We start from the raw sequence: 20,057 nt of genomic DNA on the forward strand, positions 1-20,057 counted from the left end.
GTTAGTGTTTGTATGTCGTTGCAAGAGGACTGAGAAGTTATGGTAGAGGGTACGGTTGAGTTTGTACTGAATGATTGTACAAACCCACAAATTTAGTGACTGAAACAGATTAATTACTATATGTCGTCATTCATGGTTATACAGTGACTTCAAAGTCAACCACAAGAAAAACAATTTTATTCATTAGTTAACATTGCCGATCAGATTCAATCTTATGGTGTTTGTATATTCATGCATCAAAACAACTATTTCCGTTGCATTTCATCATACTTAGCAACCCCTTCGGATGTCCTCTACCAGCTCGGTTCTTGACGAGCCGCCTGCCTCAAGTCCAAACCAAGCTAGGTTTAGCTTCATATCTAGGGTTCCAAGGAGATAAATGAGAGACGGAAATGTCATGTACATTGAGCCATACATGTGTGTATGCTAGGAAAAAAGTGAACTCTCATGATTTTGGGCACAACTACACATGTGTGAGTAATCTTAGAGCATGTGAGGAGGCGAGAGATGATAGTAGTGATGGTATTTCCTCGAAAGAGGACAAAGAACTTATGGTAGTCGGTATTGTTTAGTTTGTATCAAAAAAATGGTGCAAACCCACAAATTTGCTGAATGGGAAATCTACGCTACCCTACCCAGCTAGTTTTGCGAAACGCGATTAGGCTAGCCAACTATTGTGTTGGGGAGCCAAGTCGCTAGATGGTTACTTGCAAAGACTAACCGAACCTTGTTGGCTTGTTTCCAATCATGATTCCCCAACACTTTGTTAGTGCCACATATCATCTATAATCAATGCATCTTGGAATTCTCCATGTCTCCCAATCCTACATACTATCCATGATTTGCGGCGATAACCGAACCTCATTGGCTTGTTTCCAATCATGATTCCCAACACTTTGTTAGTGCCACATGTCATCTATAATCAATGCATCTTGCAATTCTCGATGTCTCCCAATCCTACACACTATCCATAGTTTGTGCCATAGACTTAACTTATGTGGATGCTAATACATTCACATGTCTACAATTCTATGACACACTTGGTGGATCCTAGATCTCCTCACAGATATAATACGTGCTAGCTTTTGAGGGTCCAAAAGAGATGGTAGAGAAAGCTTGTGATAGATAACGAGCATGGTTGAAGTGTAGTCTTGATGTGTTGCATCAGAGACCTTATATGAAATTGTGGGAGTGAGCGGCTTATTGATCTTTACCTCTCACCATTTTCTCTCTCTTTGGTGCACCTACCACTTTGCATGTAATATTGGAGCCATTGAGCAGGGAATGAATGCAATGGGTTTGTTTTAAGTCATTCTCATCCCGACGCATGGTACGAGAAATTTGAGGCAGGTGCTAAGGATTAGTGGCACATCATGCATGACCATCACATGACAAGCTACATGATACTCCATCTGTTTCAAAATATAAGACATCCTATTTTAAGAATCAAAACATTATTAAATGTTCTTCCATGTCTTTTTGGTGCATACTGTAGATTATATTGAATAACCCTTTAATTACTCATTGTTCGTTATGATAATCCAGTTAGGGCCCTAGTTATGCTTTCGCTATCATCCTAAGCATGGTAAGCCATGTCATTCTGTGACTGCCAATCAATATGGAATAGATTCAGGAAACTGAAGTTTCGATCGAGTACAATAGAGGCATATTGGAAGCTAAGTTTGGCATGTCATGGGGGCAAACATCAATCCTTGTATACAGTTGCATGATTGATGAAGAGTGGATTACAATTTTTACTCCATTTAACAAATATTCATCCGGATTACCCCATTTTATGAGTATTCTGTCAGTTATATTATCCCATTCATCGATATATCATGTAGTTGGGTCTTTATCGCTAGGTGCATGTGGCATATCATGTTGTACTTTTCCTTCTCGCCCCCCCCACTCCGCACCCAACATGTAGACTGGCTTATTATCTAGAGACGGGTTTTTTCCTTTCGCACAATCGTGGGTCAACGTACATACCTCCGTCTTCATGTCACGCAACTAATTGTTCATTGCTTCCATTTCATTCTTCTTTACCAAATTTTCTATCAGGTGTTGCATCATACTAGACATGGCTCCATCGATGTTTTTCCAGGCAAAAGAACTGCCAACAAAACTATCAGCAACTATTTTTTATAAAAGGGGTAAAAGTTGGTGATTTTTTTGTTAAATGGGGCAACCCAGATGAAAAGCTATTAAATGAGGTAATTAGCGTAAAAAATATCAAAGTAGGGTGTAAAAAACAGAATTCAGTCTTCATAAAAATAACACAAATTCAACTTTAAAATATTTGAGAAAGAATTCTATAAATTTTGACCACTGTCCACTTTGTTAGATGTAGTGTAACTTTACAAATCCTAATGTCAAAAATATGCATCCTTGTGCTACATATAAAGAAGAAGAATAAGACAAATCATGTAGTACATTTTTAAGCGCAGTTTAAGATCAATGTGATGTGATCACTGCTTTGATCTAGATTTACTAATAGTTATGTCATATCTGTTTGCAAAAAACACTAGACATGTTAAAATCCTAAAAGGATGCATCTAGAACTCTGATTTTCTTTTTGTTTGATCACTACATTTCGTATTGGAAGTCCTGTTCACCGATTTCTAATTTGATGTTGGTAAAAGGAATACGAATAATTCAGAATCAAATGATAAAAAATGATGTAACTACATCCATCACCTACATGCTCACCGGTTAGAGAAAGTAAGGAATTTCATCTCCAAATACTTTTTCTCTCTTGGATAATGTTCTCCTTGACCTTTGACTTCATAGGGCCCTAAACAGTTTTTGGAGGTTGAGACGAAAAATCTCATTCTAGGCCCCTACTCGAGCGTCCATTATAACTAGGTAGAAAAATAATAAGAGCCCCTATATAAGGGGCTCTCCCCTTCTCCTTCATTGAAGGGGATTCATTACAGCTCGACTCCCTCGGCACCGCTGACCTCTCCTAAACCTTTGTGATTCCACTTACCTCTTCGACCCTTCCTAAACCTTTGCGAGATCTACCTCCCCGACCCTCCTTACCTCACCACCAATGCCGACCGCTCACAAAGTCTTAAACCACTACGTCCTGCTCCAATTCTTTGCCCGCTAATACTTGAGACGGTAGTGTCGCTTTTTCAACCGGCCATGGACAAGCTCCTTTGTGCCTACATACTTTCTCTATATGAAACCGAGAGCGGGTCGATAGACCATGCCAATGATAAATGAGGCTCATGTATAAGTGAGTACCCAAACGAGAAATAGAGCATATGACAAATAGAGGCCATTGCTGAAGTTAGAGTTAGTGTTTAGGGCACATAAAGTTAGGGATACTCACAATGTTGGAGATCCTCTAAAGGCTGGTTAGAATTAGTGGATCTGGGATATGCTCTTCTTATTCTACATAAGGTAATAAAATATAATATCCACACAAAGGTTAATTACCTCCTTCCTTGTAAGAAAGGGGATTTTAGGCACTAATCCTTGGAGGAGGATGCACAATGGGCATGTGTCACAGGGGGGAGTGTTTCAAGTGTCTTGAGCCAGACCACAATATCGCTGAGTGCAAGAATCGGGCAAGGTACATGATCTGTGGAGAGGTCAGGCACAAAGCTCGGTGGTGTGGCGTGAGTGACCTGAAGAGCAGTCCAGGGGGAGGTGCGGAGCCGAAGAATGTCCTACCACCGCCCCCAGGCCCCCACCCAGCTTTGCATTCGTACTCCAATGGGGGCGCCGGTGGCAGATCCGAAGGCTCGGAGGGGCTGGTCATTGCCTCGGCACGTCAGATGGCGGCCATGGCGGAGGTGGAGAGGAAGTTGTCAATGTTGGGGAACGTAGTAATTTCAAAAAAATTCCTACGCACATGGAAGATCATAGTGATGCATAGCAACGAGAGGGGAGAGTGTCGTCCACGTACCCTCGTAGACCGTAAGCAGAAGCGTTTTATCAACACGGTTGATGTAGTCGTACGCCTTCACGATCCGACTGATCCAAGTACCGAATGCACGGCACCTCCGAGTTCAGCACACGTTCCGCTCGATGGCGTCCCATGAACTCACGATCCAGCAGAGTGTTGAGGGAGAGTTTCATCGGCACGACGGCGTGATAACGGTGATGATGATGCTACCGACGCAGGGCTTCGCCTAAGCACCACTATGATATGACTGAGGTGGATTATGGTGGAGGGGGCACCACACACGGCTTGGAACAATCAACTTGTGTGTCTTAGGGTGCCCCCTGCCCCCGTATATAAAGGAGCAAGGGGGGAGGCTGGCCGGCCTTGGTGCGCCCCAAGGAGAGGAGGAATCCTCCTCCTAGTAGGAGTAGGATTCATCCTTTCCTAGTCCTACGAGGAAGGGGGAAGGGGAAGGAAAGAGAGGGAGAGGGAAAGAGGGGCCGCGCCCCCCTCCCCTAGTCCAATTCGGACTCCCCATGGGAGGGGGCGCGCCACCTTCTGGGCTGCTGCCCTCTCTCTCCCCTAAGGCCCGCTAAGGCCCAATGCTTCCCCGGGGGGTTCCGGTAACCCCTCCAACACTTCGGTTTTCTGCGAAACCACCCGGAACACTTCCGGTGTCCAAATATAATCGTCCAATATATCAATATTTATGTCTCGACCATTTCGAGACTCCTCGTCATGTCCGTGATCACATCCGGAACTCCGAACTACCTTCGGTACATCAAAACACATAAACTCATAATACCGATCGTCACCGAACGTTAAGCGTGCGGACCCTACGGGTTCGAGAACTATGTAGACATGACCGAGACACGTTTCTGGTCAATAACCAATAGCAGAACCTGGATGCTCATATTGGCTCCCATATATTCTACGAACATCTTTATCGGTCAAATCGCATAACAACATACGTTGTTCCCTTTGTCATCGGTATGTTACTTGCCCGAGATTCGATCGTTGGTATCTCAATATCTAGTTCAATCTCGTTACCGACAAGTCTCTTTACTCGTTCTGTAGTGCACCATCTCGTGACTAACTCATTAGTCACATTGCTTGCAAGGCTTATAGTGACGTGCATTACCGAGAGGGCCCAGAGATACCTCTCCGATAATCGGAGTGACAAATCCTAATCTCGATCTATGCCAACTCAACAAACACCATCGGAGACACCTGTAGAGCACCTTTATAATCACCCAGTTATGTTGTAACATTTGGTAGCACACAAAGTGTTCCTCCGGTATTCGGGAGTTGCATAATCTTATAGTCATAGGAACATGTATGAGTCATGAAGAAAGCAATAGCAACATACTAAACGATCAAATGCTAAGCTAACAGAATGGGTCAAGTCAATCACATCATTCTCTAATGATGTGATCCCATTAATCAAATGACAACTCATGTCTATGGCTAGGAAACTTAACCATCTTTGATTCAATGTGCTAGTCAAGTAGAGGCATACTAGTGACATTATGTTTGTCTATGTATTCACACATGTATTATGTTTCCAGTTAATACAATTCTAGCATGAATAATAAACATTTATCATGAAATAAGGAAATAAATAATAACTTTATTATTGCCTCTAGGGCATATTTCCTTCAGAGGCATGGTTCGCAAGTACCAAGTGATTCATAATCAAGTGATTCCAAAAGTCCATCAGAATGGAGTTTCTTCATGCGCTTTACACCAATATGACCCAAATGGCAGTGCCACAAATAAGTTGTACTATCATTATCAACTTTGCATCTTTTGGCTTCAATATTATGAATATGTGTATCACTACTATCGAGATTTAATAAAAATAGACCACTCTTCAAGGGTGCATGACCATAAAAGATATTACTCATATAAATAGAACAACCATTATTCTCAGATTTAAATGAGTAACCATCTCGCATCAAACAAGATCCAGATATAATGTTCATGCTCAACGCTGGCACCAAATAACAATTATTCAGGTCTAAAACTAATCCCGAAGGTAGATGTAGAGGTAGTGTTCCGACGGCGATCACATCGACTTTGGAACCATTTCCCACGCGCATCGTCACCTCGTCCTTAGCCAATCTTCGCTTAATCCGTTGCCCCTGTTTCGAGTTGAAAATATTAGCAACAGAACCAGTATCAAATACCCAGGTGCTACTGCGAGCATTAGTAAGGTACACATCAATAACATGTATATCACATATACCTTTGTTCACCTTGCCATCCTTCTTATCCGCCAAATACTTGGGGCAGTTCCGCTTCCAGTGACCAGTCCCTTTGTAGTAGAAGCACTCAGTCTTAGGCTTAGGTCTAGACTTGGGCTTCTTCACTTGAGCAGCAACTTGCTTGCCGTTCTTCTTGAAGTGCCCCTTCTTCCCTTTACCCTTTTTCTTGAAACTGGTGGTCTTGTTGACCATCAGCACTTGATGCTCCTTCTTGATTTCTACCTCCACAGCCTTTAGCATCCCAAAGAGCTCGGGAATTGTCTTATCCATCCCTTGCATGTTATAGTTCATCACGAAGCTCTTGTAGCTTGGTGTCAGTGATTGAAGAGTTCTGTCAATGACACTATCATCAGGAAGATTAACTCCAAGTTGAATCAAGTGATTGTTATACCCAGACATTTTGAGTATATGTTTACTGACAGAACTATTCTCCTCCATCTTGCAGCTGTAGAACTTATTGGAGACTTCATATCTCTCAATCCGGGCATTAGCTTGAAATATTAACTTCAACTCCTGGAACATCTCATATGCTCCATGACGTTCAAAACATCGTTGAAGTCCCGGTTCTAAGCCGTAAAGCATGGCACACTGAACTATCGAGTAGTCATCAGCTTTGCTCTGCCAAACGTTCTTAACGTCGTCAGTTGCATCTGTAGCAGGCCTGGCACCCAGCGGTGCTTACATGACGTAATTCTTCTGTGCAGCAATGAGGATAATCCTCAAGTTACAGATCCAGTCCGTGTAATTGCTACCATCATATTTCAACTTAGCTTTCTCAAGGAACACATTAAAATTCAACGGACCAACAGCACGGGCCATCTATCTACAACAACATAGACATGCAAAATACTATCAGGTACTAAGTTCATGATAAATTAAAGTTCAATTAATCAAATTACTTAAGAACTCCCACTTAAATAGACATCCCTCTAATCATCTAAGTGATCACGTGGTCTATATCAACTAAACCATGTCCGATCATCATGCGAGATGGAGTAGTTTTCAATGGTAAACATCACTATGTTGATCATATCTACTATATGATTCACGCTCGACTTTTCGGTCTCAGTGTTCCGAGGCCATATCTGCATATCTGCAAAGCATGTCGGTAGAACCAGTCCCGCGTAAGCGTACGCGTAATGTCGGTCCGGGCCGCTTCATCCAACAATACCGCCGAATCAAAGTATGGCATGCTGGTAAGCAGTATGACTAGTATCGCCCACAACTCACTTGTGTTCTACTCGTGCATATAACATCTACATTAAGCCCGGCTCGGATGCCACTGTTGAGGAACGTAGTAATTTCAAAAAAATTCCTACGCACACGCAAGATCATGGTGATGCATAGCAACGAGAGGGGAGAGTGTCGTCTGATGGGGTCATGTACCTAGGGTAGGGCCACAGACCTGATCTAAGTTCCCTGCCCAAGGACACCCTTAGAAGAGGTCACCTTCCAGTCGACCAACGAGAGACACACTCGACTACCTTGAAGGACTCGACCACGAAGACTCACTCGACCACCAGAAGGTCAAGAGGCACTCTGCACTGCAACGGCCTGTAATTAAAGTAGACTTTATGATAGTAAAGAAACTTTATGTGGGGCGTTACCAGTAACGCCCCGGACTTAACTCACCTTAAACCCTCTCCTACGTGGGCTGGCTGGGGTCCTGGCGCACTCTATATAAGCCACCCCCCTCCACAGGTAGAGGGGTTCGGCACCTTGTAACTCATATACACATAATCCACTCGACCGCCTCTGGGCTCCGAGACGTAGGGCTTTTACTTCTTCCGAGAAGGGCCTGAACTTGTACATCCCTTGTGTTTACAACCTCTCCATAGCTAGGACCTTGCCTCTCCATACCTACCGCCCACTCTACTGTCAGGCTTAGAACCACGACAGTTGGCGCCCACCGTGGGGCAGGTGTTTTAGCAATTTTGTGGAGAAGTTGCGATTCTTCCGAGTACTTTCATCATGGTGGCTGCTGGAGTTTTGGTCGAGGGTCGAGAGATCCGTCTCGGCGCTCTCATCTTCATCGCCAACGACTCCGCCTGGCTCCAGGAGGCTCCACTCGACGTTGATGCGCTCCCCGTCCGCGGTGCGACACATTTTCGCGCATGTGTCTGCGGCGTTTTGCTGCGGCAACCGTCGACCCCGTATCGGTCGACATCCCCATCGACCACCCTCCCGGTCTCCCGTCAGCGCAAGCACTCGGGCCGGTCGAGGATTCAGCGGTGGGTGAGGCACGCGGTGGCTCGCCAGACGGCCACCACCCAAGTTGCGGCAATCGAGCCCGACGAATCTCTCTACGGCCTGTTCGATCTGTCGACTGGTTCCGTAGAGACCGCATCCGAGTGCGATAGCAGTGATCCAGCGGCAGAAATTCTGATGGTCGACGGGCCCCGCAGTCCCCCTGGCTTCGCCCGTGATGGTGGAGCAAGAGACGGAGGCGACCCCGCACGAGACCACGAAGAGTACCAGCCCGAGTCACTCGACTCTCTGCAAAGAGAGGAACTTCGCCGCAGGAACGTGGATGCCCTGCGTACTCCCATCGCAGGAGAAACCCCCGAGGCTCGCGCCTTGGAGGAGGCACGTTTGGCCAATTTGGCCGAACGCACTCGACTGGAGAATCTTCAGCGAGCACTCGACGAGCGCGCGCGGCAACGAGTTCCCGACACCAGCCGACGTCAACTCTTCCCGCCGACTCAGGTATATCGAACCCCAATCCAGAATTTAGCAGCTGCGACCCGTATAGCAGAGTCCATCCAACCTTCTCAGTCGGAAGCTGGCAGAGGCTTGATGCAGATCAGGGATCTGCTCCGGGCAGCAGGAGATCAGAATTCGGCCGTGTCGCAGTCGCGCAACAGAATTCACAGTCGATCCGTCGCTGCGAATACGGTTCAGTCGGCTCACAGTCCCAGATCGCCTCCGCGGCGTGAAGGGTGCGAGAATCGGCGAGACCAATATGGTGACCGACTCGACCGAGATGATAGGCGTCGAGTGCCCAATTCCCCTCCGAGGGGTGGGTCTTACGCTCCTCGGCAGCAAGATGACAGGCGTCAGTTCAGTACGGGGCGAAGAGTTCCAGTCGACCCCAGAGAACCAGGCTTCGACGCGCGATCCATTATCGTGCAAGGTTTGGTCGACCGGAACAGAGCCCATCGAGGCGGACTCGACAGAGATGCGCCCACAAGCAGTCGAGTGCATGTTTCTGGTCCTGAATGTTTCAGCAGAGCTATCAGAGCCGCAGTTATCCCTCCCAATTTCAGGTTGGCAACAGGAGTCAGCAAGTTCACTGGTGAGTCTAAGCCTGAAACTTGGCTTGAGGACTACCGAGTGGCGGTTCAGATTGGTGGTGGGAACGACGAGGTGGTCATGAAGCATTTGCCCGTCATGCTGGAAGGTTCTGCCAGGGCATGGTTGACTCAATTACCTCCTAGCAGCATTTACACTTGGGAAGATCTGTCCTGAGTGTTCATCAGAGCGTTTGAAGGAACTTGCAAGCGACCGGCTGGACTGACGGAGTTGCAAGTCTGCGTGCAGAAGACCAATGAGACTCTCAGAGAGTATATTCAGAGATGGATCACTTTGCACCATACTGTGGAGAATGTGTCTGATCATCAGGCAGTCTGCGCCTTTAAAGATGGCGTCAAGAACAGAGAATTAAGTTTGAAATTTGGTCGAACCGGTGACATGACCTTGAGTCGGATGATGGAGATTGCTACCAAGTACGCCAACGGCGAAGAAGAAGACCGACTCCGAAGCGGCAAGCACAAGCCGAGCCAGTCGGAAAAGGGAAACACCAGTCGGAAACAGAAGCGGAAGGCTGAACCGGCAGCTCCTGGAGAGGCTCTGGCCGTGACTCAAGGAAAGTTTAAAGGGAAACCAAAAGGATCCTGGAACCCTAAGAAGGTGAAGGATAAAGAAGGGAACGACGTGATGGATATGCCGTGTCACATCCACACGAAGAAAGACGAAGAGGGGAATATCATCTACCCGAAGCATACCACTCGCCAATGTCGACTCATGATCCAGCAGTTTCAGGGAAAACAGTCTAAGGACAAGGAGAAGGAGTCGGACAAGGCCGAAGACAAGGAGGATAGTGAGGAAGGATATCCGCATATCAACTCCACTCTGATGATCTTTGCAGATGTGGAAAGCAAGAGTCGATTGAAAGTCATTAACCGAGAGGTGAACATGGTTGCCCCAGCAAAAGCAAATTATCTGAAATGGTCCCAAATACCCATCACATTCGACCAATCTGATCACCCGACTCATATTGCCACCCCTGGGAGGCAAGCTTTGGTGGTCGATCCAGTTGTTGAAGGCACTCGACTGACAAAAGTGCTTATGGACGGTGGTAGTGGGTTGAATTTGCTGTATGCAGACACACTGAAAGGAATGGGCATTCCGATGTCCCGACTGAGCACCAGTAACATGAGCTTTCATGGAGTTATACCAGGGAAGAAAGCCGAGTCACTCGGCCAAATAGCTCTGGACGTGGTGTTTGGTGATTCGAAACATTTTCGCAAAGAAAAGTTGACGTTTGAGGTCGTGGATTTTCAGAGTGCATATCATGCCATTTTGGGGAGACCAGCTTACGCACGGTTCATGGCTCGACCATGTTACGTGTACCTCAAATTGAAGATGCCCGGCCCCAAAGGAGTGATCACTGTCACCGGTGATCGGAAAAAGGCAGAAGAGTGCTTTCAGAAGGGCTCAAAGATTGCCGATTCCCAGGTGACAGCGGTCAAATTCGAAGAATACAAGCAAAATGCAGATCCGAGTGATTTGCTGCGATCCAAGAAACCCGCCACAGAGTCTGCATTTCAGTCGTCCGGTGAGACGAAGCCTGTTCACATTCACCCGACCGACCCCAATGCAGCTCCGACCCACATCTCCACAACACTCGACCCGAAATAGGAAGAAGCGCTCATCCAGTTCCTCCGTGAGAACTGGGACATTTTTGCATGGAAGCCCGCTGACATGCCAGGTGTTCCCAGGGGACTGGCTGAGCATCGCCTAAGAGTCGACTCATCTGCAAAACCAGTCAAAGAGCATCTTCGGTGGTCCACCATCCAGAAGAGAAAAGCCATTGGTGAGGAAGTGGCTCGACTGTTGGCGGCAGGATTTATCCGAGAGATATACCACTCCGAGTGGCTCGCTAATGTCGTCATGGTTCCTAAGAAGGACAAATCACTCCGAATGTGCATTGATTTCAAGCACATCAACCGGGCCTGCCCGAAAGATCATTTTCCTCTCCCTCGCATAGATCAAATTGTTGACTCGACCGCGGGATGCGAGAGACTGTCTTTTCTAGACGCCTACTCCGGGTACCACCAGATCCGTCTGTACGGACCCGACGAGATAAAAAGAGCTTTCATCACTCCATTCGGGTGCTTCTGCTATATCACCATGCCATTCGGCCTCAAGAATGCCGGAGCCACATTTATGCGAATGATTCAGAAGTGTCTACTCACTCAAATTAGTCGGAATGTGGAAGCATATATGGATGATATCGTTCTCAAGTCACGAAAAGGTTCCGACCTGCTCGCTGATCTCACCGAAACATTTGCCAACCTCAGAAGGTATGATATCAAGCTCAATCCATCAAAGTGCACATTTGGAGTTCCTGGTGGCAAGTTACTCGGTTTTCTCGTTTCCGAACGAGGAATCGTCGCTAATCCAGAGAAGATCGGCACTATTCTCCGAATGAAACGCCCTGTGCGAGTGCACGATGTCCAGAAGCTTACTGGATGCTTGGCCGCATTAAGTCGATTCATCTCACGACTCGGTGAAAAGGCATTGCCTCTTTACCGACTGATGAAGAAGGCAGACAAGTTCGAGTGGACTCCAGAAGCTGATGCAGCGTTTGCCGAGCTAAAAGCTTTGCTCTCCACCCAGCCGATGCTTGCTGCTCCAATCAGCAAAGAGCCTCTGTTGCTCTATATCGCAGCCACAAGACAAGTCGTCAGTACTGTGCTAACGGTCGAGCGGGAAGAAGAAGGAAAAGCTCTCAAAGTTCAGCGCCCAGTGTATTATTTGTCTGAAGTCTTGACTCCATCCAAGCAGAGATATCCTCATTATCAGAAGCTTGTGTATGGAATATACATGACCACAAAGAAGGTTGCTCATTATTTCTCTGATCATTCCATCACAGTCGTCAGCGACGCTCCACTATCAGAGATTTTGCACAACAGAGATGCAACTGGTCGAGTGGCTAAATGGGCGATTGAACTTCTTCCCTTTGATATCAAGTTTGAGGCAAAGAAAGCCATTAAGTCCCAGGCAATAGCAGATTTCCTCGCCGAGTGGATTGAACAGCAGCAGTCGACTGAAGTTCACTCGGAGCATTGGACCATGTTCTTTGATGGCTCTAAGATGTTGAATGGTTCTGGTGCTGGGGTCGTCCTGGTTTCCCCCAGAGGAGATAAGCTCAGATATGTGCTCCAGATTCACTTTGATTCCTCCAACAATGAGGCAGAATATGAGGCCCTCTTATATGGGTTGCACATGGCCATTTCACTCGGCGTCCGTCGCCTGATGGTCTATGGCGACTCGGATTTAGTGGTCAACCAAGTGATGAAGGAGTGGGACGTGAGAAGCCCAGCCATGACTGGATACTACAGTGCAGTGAGGAAGCTGGAAAAGAAGTTCGAGGGGTTGGAGCTCCATCATATACCCCGACTGAAAAATCAAGCAGCTGATGACCTAGCAAAGATAGGATCCAAGAGAGAAGCCATTCCGAGTGGTGTGTTCTTGGAGCATATACACACTCCGTCAGTCAAAGAAGATCCTTTCACCGAAGAAGCTCCACAGCCCAAGAGTGCCATAGATCCGACTGAGGTTGAAGTCCCAGCGGTGGTTGACTTGATCATGGAGGTCTTGGTGGTCATTCCCGACTGGACAATTCCATATATCGCGTATATCCTGAGAAAAGAGCTTCCGGAGGATGAGGAAGAGGCTCGACAAATCGTCCGTCGATCTAAGGCCTTTACCGTAATCAAAGGACAATTATACAGAGAAAGTGCGACTGGAGTTGGTCAGAAGTGCATAACACCAGAAGAAGGTCGACTCATCCTCAATGATATCCACTCGGGGACCTGTGGTCATCATGCGTCCTCTCGGACCATCGTGGCCAAAGCATACCGAGCCGGATTTTACTGGCCAAAGGCGAATGAGATGGCAAAGGAGATAGTGGATAAGTGCGAGGGATGTCAGTTTTACTCGAATATGTCACACAAGCCTGCATCAGCCCTGAAGACCATTCCACTCGTCTGGCCTTTCGCAGTATGGGGGTTGGACATGGTCGGTCCTTTGAGAACAGGGCGAAGTGGCTTCACGCATGTACTGGTGGCAGTCGACAAGTTCACCAAGTGGATTGAGGCTAAACCAATCAAGAACCTTGACGCCGGTACTGCTGTTAGCTTCATCAGGGAACTAGTATTCAGATATGGAGTCCCGCACAGCATCATTACGGATAATGGGTCGAACTTTGACTCGGAGGAATTCAGAGATTTCTGTAACTCTCAAGGCACACGGATCGACTATGCTTCAGTCGCCCATCCGCAGTCGAATGGACAAGCAGAGCGAGCCAATGGCCTGATTCTCAAGGGATTGAAACCCCGACTGATGCGTGATCTCAAGCATGCAGCTGGAGCTTGGGTCGACGAACTTCCCTCAGTGCTTTGGGGACTACGGACCACACCTAATCGGTCGACCGGAAGAACTCCATTCTTCTTGGTCTACGGAGCTAAAGCAGTCTTGCCGAGTGATCTTCTCCACAATGCTCCTCGAGTTGAAATCTACAACGAAGCAGAAGCTGAACAAGCGCGGCAGGACGCAGTCGACCTTTTAGAGGAAGAAAGGGAGATGGCTCTGATCCGGTCGACCATCTACCAACAAGATTTGCGTCGTTTCCACGCCAGAAATGTGAGAGGTCGAGCCTTCCAGGAAGGAGATTTGGTTCTCCGAGTGGATCAGCACAAACCACACAAGCTTGCTCCTTCTTGGGAAGGTCCCTTCATCGTCACCAAGGTTCTCCACAACGGGGCGTACCCTCTTTACAACGTCGAGCATAATATCGACGAGCCCCGAGCTTGGAACGCGGAACTACTCCGCCCATTTTACACTTAAGGTTTATCACTCGGATGAGTTGCAATAAAGTACTTCTGTAGTTCATGGACCTCAAAATAATAGTGTCATAGTTCTTCCATAATTTTTGTCACTTTTTATTTTGTCCAATAAAATTCCCCCTCAGTGGGTGACTTAGCCGCGAATCCGTTCCGCCTAAGTTTGTAAAAAATCCTACCGAGTGAAGAGCAAACCTCTCACTCGGAGGCTTAGCTGCAGTCCAAGTACTTGCCTAAGTTATAAAAATCCTGCCGAGTGGTAAGCCAGACTTCCACTCGGGAGCTTAGCTGCAGCCCAGTGCTCGCCTAAGTAATCAAAAATCCTACCGAGTGAAGAGCAAACCTCTCACTCGGAGGCTTAGCTGCAGTCCAAGTACTCGCCTAAGTAATCAAAAATCCTCCCGAGTGAAGAGCAAACCTCTCACTCGGAGGCTTAGCTGCAGTCCAAGTACTCGCCTAAGTAATCAAAAATCCTACCGAGTGAAGAGCAAACCTCTCACTCGGAGGCTTAGCTGCAGTCCAAATACTCGCCTAAGTTTGTAAAAAATCCTACCGAGTGAAGAGCAAACCTCTCACTCGGAGGCTTAGCTGCAGTCCAAGTACTCGCCTAAGTAATCAAAAATCCTACCGAGTGAAGAGCAAACCTCTCACTCGGAGGCTTAGCTGCAGTCCAAGTACTCGCCTAAGTTTGTAAAAAATCCTACCGAGTGAAGAGCAAACCTCTCACTCAGAGGCTTAGCTGCAGCCCAGTGCTAGCCTAAGTTATCCAAATCCTTCCGAGTGAAGAGCAAACCTCTCACTCGGGGGCTTAGCTGCAGCCCAGTGCTAGCCTAAGTTATCAAAATCCTTCCGAGTGAAGAGCAAACCTCTCACTCGGGGGCTTAGCTACAGCCCAGTGCTCGCCTAAGTTATCAAAATCCTACCGAGTGAAGAGCAAACCTCTCACTCGGGGGCTTAGCTGCAGTCCAAGTACTCGCCTAAGTTATAAAAATCCTACCGAGTGGTAAGCCAGACTTCCACTCGGAGGCTTAGCCGCAGCCCAGTGCTCGCCTAAGTGGAGTAAGGAATAAGTCGATTGCAATAAAGGCGCCCTGCTTTGAACCTGCAAAAGACATTTCGAGCCAAAAGCAATCATATTCAAGCACCAAATTCAAGTTCGAATCGATATCTAAAGGAACCGAAAGTGCTCAGGCGCTAAGCCCGTTAAGGTTTATCGGTTACAATTCCACTCGGCATACCGAGGCAAATTTAAAGCGTCGAGCTTAGAAGAAGTTTTTTACCCCTCCTGCGGAGGGCTGGAAGGTGCAACAAACTCATCAAGATCAATTCCGTCTGCGATCCGAGTGGCAGCCGCAAGGAAAGTTTCCATAAAGGACCTGAAGTCGTGTTTCTTGGTGTTGGCCACCCGGAGGGCCGCCAGCTTCTCTTCTCGCGCATCTTTGCAGTGGACTCGGGCCAGACACAGAGCAACATCTGCACCGCACCGAGCCGAGGACTTCTTCCACTCCTGCACTCGACCAGGGATCGTGTTCAAGCGAGCCATCAGCGACTCAAGGTCATTCTGAAGTGTCTCCCCGGGCCAGAGCGTCGAGTCGATGCGAGATGTGGCGACCTTCAGCCTTGCAAGATAGTCCACGGCAGCTGCAACACGGGACTCCAGTCGGAAAACATTCATGGCAACTTCGTCGTTCACCGGAGAATTGACGGGGTCGAGGTTTGGTTCTAGCCGGCTAGTTTCTTCTTCAAAGTTTTGACAAAATTCTGCAAGGACGATCACCGAGTCAAGGTGATGGTCAAATGGAAAAACCACGATTGGAAATAGTTGCCTAGCATAGAGGTTTACCTTCAAGCATAAGAAACAGCTTCTTGGCAAGACCACTCAGGAAGGCCTCCAGATCATTTTTCTTCCCAGTCAACTTACTGACTTGGTCGGTCAGGGCAGCTTTATCAGTTTTCAGTCGACTGACCTCCTTGTTGGCGATCCCAAGAGCAGCTTTCAGATTGGTATTGTCTTGTTCAAGCTTGGTGACTGAAGCTAACTTCTCGTCAGCAAGCTTGATCTTCTCAGCTAGTTCAAGGTCTTTCTTCTGTTGGGCCTCCCTTACCTTACCTGCAAGTTACAGCAAGATCAGATTTTGAAACAAACAAAGGGAAAAGCAGTCGTCAAGGTCTCACCAAACATACCTTCGGTCTCCTCCTTTGCCTTCGTCAGTTTCTCCTGAACCAGCTTCAAGTTCAGCTCGAGCTGAACATGCTTGTTTTCCAGCTCAGAATAGCGAGCCACAAGATCACAGGAGTTCTGCGAAGAACCAATCGACTAAATGTCAAATATAATTCACTACCGAGTGAAAAAGGAAAAATCACACGTTTCTAAGACTACAGCCGAATACAAGCATTCGACCGTAGTCTCGGGGACTACACCCAGTGGGTGCACTCAGCGTGCCCCCACTAATCCTATCGAAGATAGAGTCGACCAGTCGACCTCAAAAAAAAGAGAGAGAGATGTATTCTTTAAGACTGTAATCGACTGCAAGCAGTCGACCACAGTCTCGGGGACTACACCCAGTGGGTGCATTCAGCGTGCCCCCACCGGTTTGCGAAATCCATTCGACATAGTCGAATGACGCAAAGACTGAAATTATAAAACCTAAAGCCGACTGCCAGCAGTCGACCTTAGCCTTGGAGACTACACCCAGTGGGCGCACTCAGCGTGCCCCCACTAATCCTATTGAAGACAGAGTCGACCAGTCGACCAGTTTGCGAAATCCATTCGACATAGTCGAATGACGGAAAGCCTGAAATTATAAAGCCTAAGGCCGACTGCCAGCAGTCGACCTTAGCCTTGGGGACTACACCCAGCGGGTGCACTCAGCGTGCTCCCGCTAACACGGAGTCTGAATTGACACACCCAGTGGGTGACTACTATAAATTCTAGAAAGAAAAGTTTTTGATAGCATATCCTAACAGAACAGGCGGTGGTCGACTGACCTGAACATTGCTTTGAAGGGCGGAACTGGCGTCGTAAGCTGCCTGGCTCGCATCCCGGATGGTCCTTAACTGCTCCATCATGATCCCTGCCTGGCGTATCGCCTCCTTCGCGGCGCCAGCTTGGTCCTCTGGGACGTGGTGCGTCGTGAAGAGGGAGGGCTGCTGAGCACTCCTCAGTGGATCTACGAAGGACACAGTGTGTCGAGTGGTATTCTCTTCCTCCGCAATCAGAGTCTCAGGCGCCGTCACATCCTGGGGCACCCTGCTGGCAGACGCTTTCCTACTCTTTCTGTGCTTCAGCGGTTCCTCATCCTCATCATCATCAGGGAGAGTGATAACAACATTGGGTGGAGCTACAGAGAAGAATCAGGATTCGAGATCATGAGTCAGTCGACTAAAAACGGCGTTAAGAATATAGTACCTGGTTTTGAGGTTGCTGCGTCCTCCATCTCATGGTCATCAGCCCGGGCTGAGGTCTCAGAAGTAGCAGCACTGCAACTCCAAAGAATCAGTCGACTAACTTCAGCGTCAACCAGAGACAAAGTTCACACAAAATAAGAAGACTTAAGCAGCATGATTACCCTGATATGGTGGGGATGGACACCTTCATCTTCGGCAGGAGCTTGGTCGGCTTCGTCGGAGCCGCCCGGGGCTGCTTCGGCGCCTTTTCAGTCGGCGCCGGAGAGGTGGTCCGAGGGCGCTTGGTCGACTGTGCAACGGTCGCAACCCCCTTGCCACGTTCAGTCGAAGGGTCGTGGACAAGCTTCGACCGCCTTTCTGAGCGCGGTGGTACGACCTCCTCCTCCTCTTCTTCCTCGTCTTCAGCGTCATCTTCATCGTCGTCATCGTCGTCATCGTCATCATCATCCTCAGCAACGTCCGAGTCCCATTCCTCCTCCTCCTGGCTCTTGCCCCCACTCGCCTCACCCTCCTCGGTCGGAGCCTGTGCTCCATTGGGCATCGAGTACAGCTCGGTGAGGGCCTGATAGACATCAAGACAAGGATCAATCGACCAATTGGCAGAATAAACAGAAATGAATATGACAAGAACACAGTGGAGAGCAGAGCAGGCATACCTTGTTTGGATCACTGTTGTGGTCGAGTGGAGGAATCCTTCTGGCTCCGCGTGGGTTATCCTTGTTTCCGGTAACGGCGGCCATCCATCTTTCTAGAGTGACATCGTCGACTGCTTCGGGATGGACTCGAGTCTCGTCTTCAATCCCACAGTACAACCACATGCAGTGGCTCCAGAACTGAAGAGGCTGGATACGACGCCTAAGGAAAACCTCCAGGAGATCCATGCCCGTCACTCCCTCCCGAACCAACTGTACCACACGCTCCATCAACATCTTCACGTCAGCTTTCTCCTCCGGAATCAACTTCAGAGAGGAGGGCTTGTTCACTCGGTCCATGGTAAACTGAGGGAGTCCACTCGACTGCCCCGGCGTCGACTGATCCTGGCAGTAGAACCAGGTCGACTGCTAGCCTCTGACTGACTCGGGAAAAGTCATGGCTGGGAAGGTGCTCTTATTCCTCACCTGGATCCCCAGGCCCCCACACATTTGGACGACTCGGGTTCTTTCGTCGCCTGGGCTCGCCTTCTTCACGGTCTGAGAGCGACACGTGAATATATGCTTGAACAAGCCCCAGTGCGGTCGACAGCCCAGAAAACCCTCACACATGGACACGAACGCGGCAAGATAGGCGATAGAATTTGGGGTAAAGTGATGGAGCTGCGCTCCAAAGAAGTTCAAGAAACCACAGAAGAAAATACTCGGCGGCAAAGAAAATCCACGATCAACATGGGTGGCCAAGAGCACACACTCACCCTCTTCTGGCTGGGGCTGCCACTCCTTCCCCGGAAGCCTCGCAGCTCCATGGGGGATCAAGCCCTCGTTGGCCATGTCGAGGAGATCTTTCTCCGTGATGGTCGACTGGATCCAATCTCCTTGGACCCAGCCCTTCGGCAGGCGGGATCTAGACGAAGACCCGCCGTGGCTGGTGGATCTCCTCTTCGCCTTCTCCGTCGCCGACGCCTTCTTTGCGCGTTCCAGCGCCGCCGTCTTCTCTTTGGTCATGGTTGCCAGCGAGACGCGCGAGGAGAGGTTGGGCGGAGGCGAGAGCGAGCGCGTCGGGCGGAGACGAAGGGAGCAGAGAAAGAGAATGCTGAGGCACTGCACAAAAAACCCTCGCCGGGCGCATTTATAAGGTCCCTTCCGAGTGGATGACAGGTGGGCCTGGTCGATCTAATCATATCCAGGAACAGTTATGCAGGCGGGATACGTGGCGAAGAAAGCGGCGCGGGGATCGAGGCGTCTATATCCCGTCCCATCCGAACGCCGCAGTCCGCTCCGTTTCGCGCGCTTCCCCAAATTTCGCATCCCGCAGAATCCGCGAACGGCAGACCGGTCTGTCAGACGCGGGATTTCCTGCGATCCGTCGCTCGGAAATCGTCAAAGCCCGAAAGATCACTCGACGAAAGGAGAGAATGGATCGAGTCGACTGAAGACAAGTTGGTCACTATCAACGAAGAGATTTTTTGGTCCAGAACAACGCACGACCAGTGTGCAAAAGTTAATCGGAAACAACATTAACTCCTTCCTCACTCGAAGCCTCAATCCATTCGGGGGCTAATGATGGGGTCATGTACCTAGGGTAGGGCCACAGACCTGATCTAAGTTCCCTGCCCAAGGACACCCTTAGAAGAGGTCACCTTCCAGTCGACCAACGAGAGACACACTCGACTACCTTGAAGGACTCGACCACGAAGACTCACTC

Source organism: Triticum dicoccoides, chromosome 3B (genome assembly GCF_002162155.2).
Source record: "Triticum dicoccoides isolate Atlit2015 ecotype Zavitan chromosome 3B, WEW_v2.0, whole genome shotgun sequence".
Lineage (NCBI taxonomy): Eukaryota > Viridiplantae > Streptophyta > Magnoliopsida > Poales > Poaceae > Triticum > Triticum dicoccoides.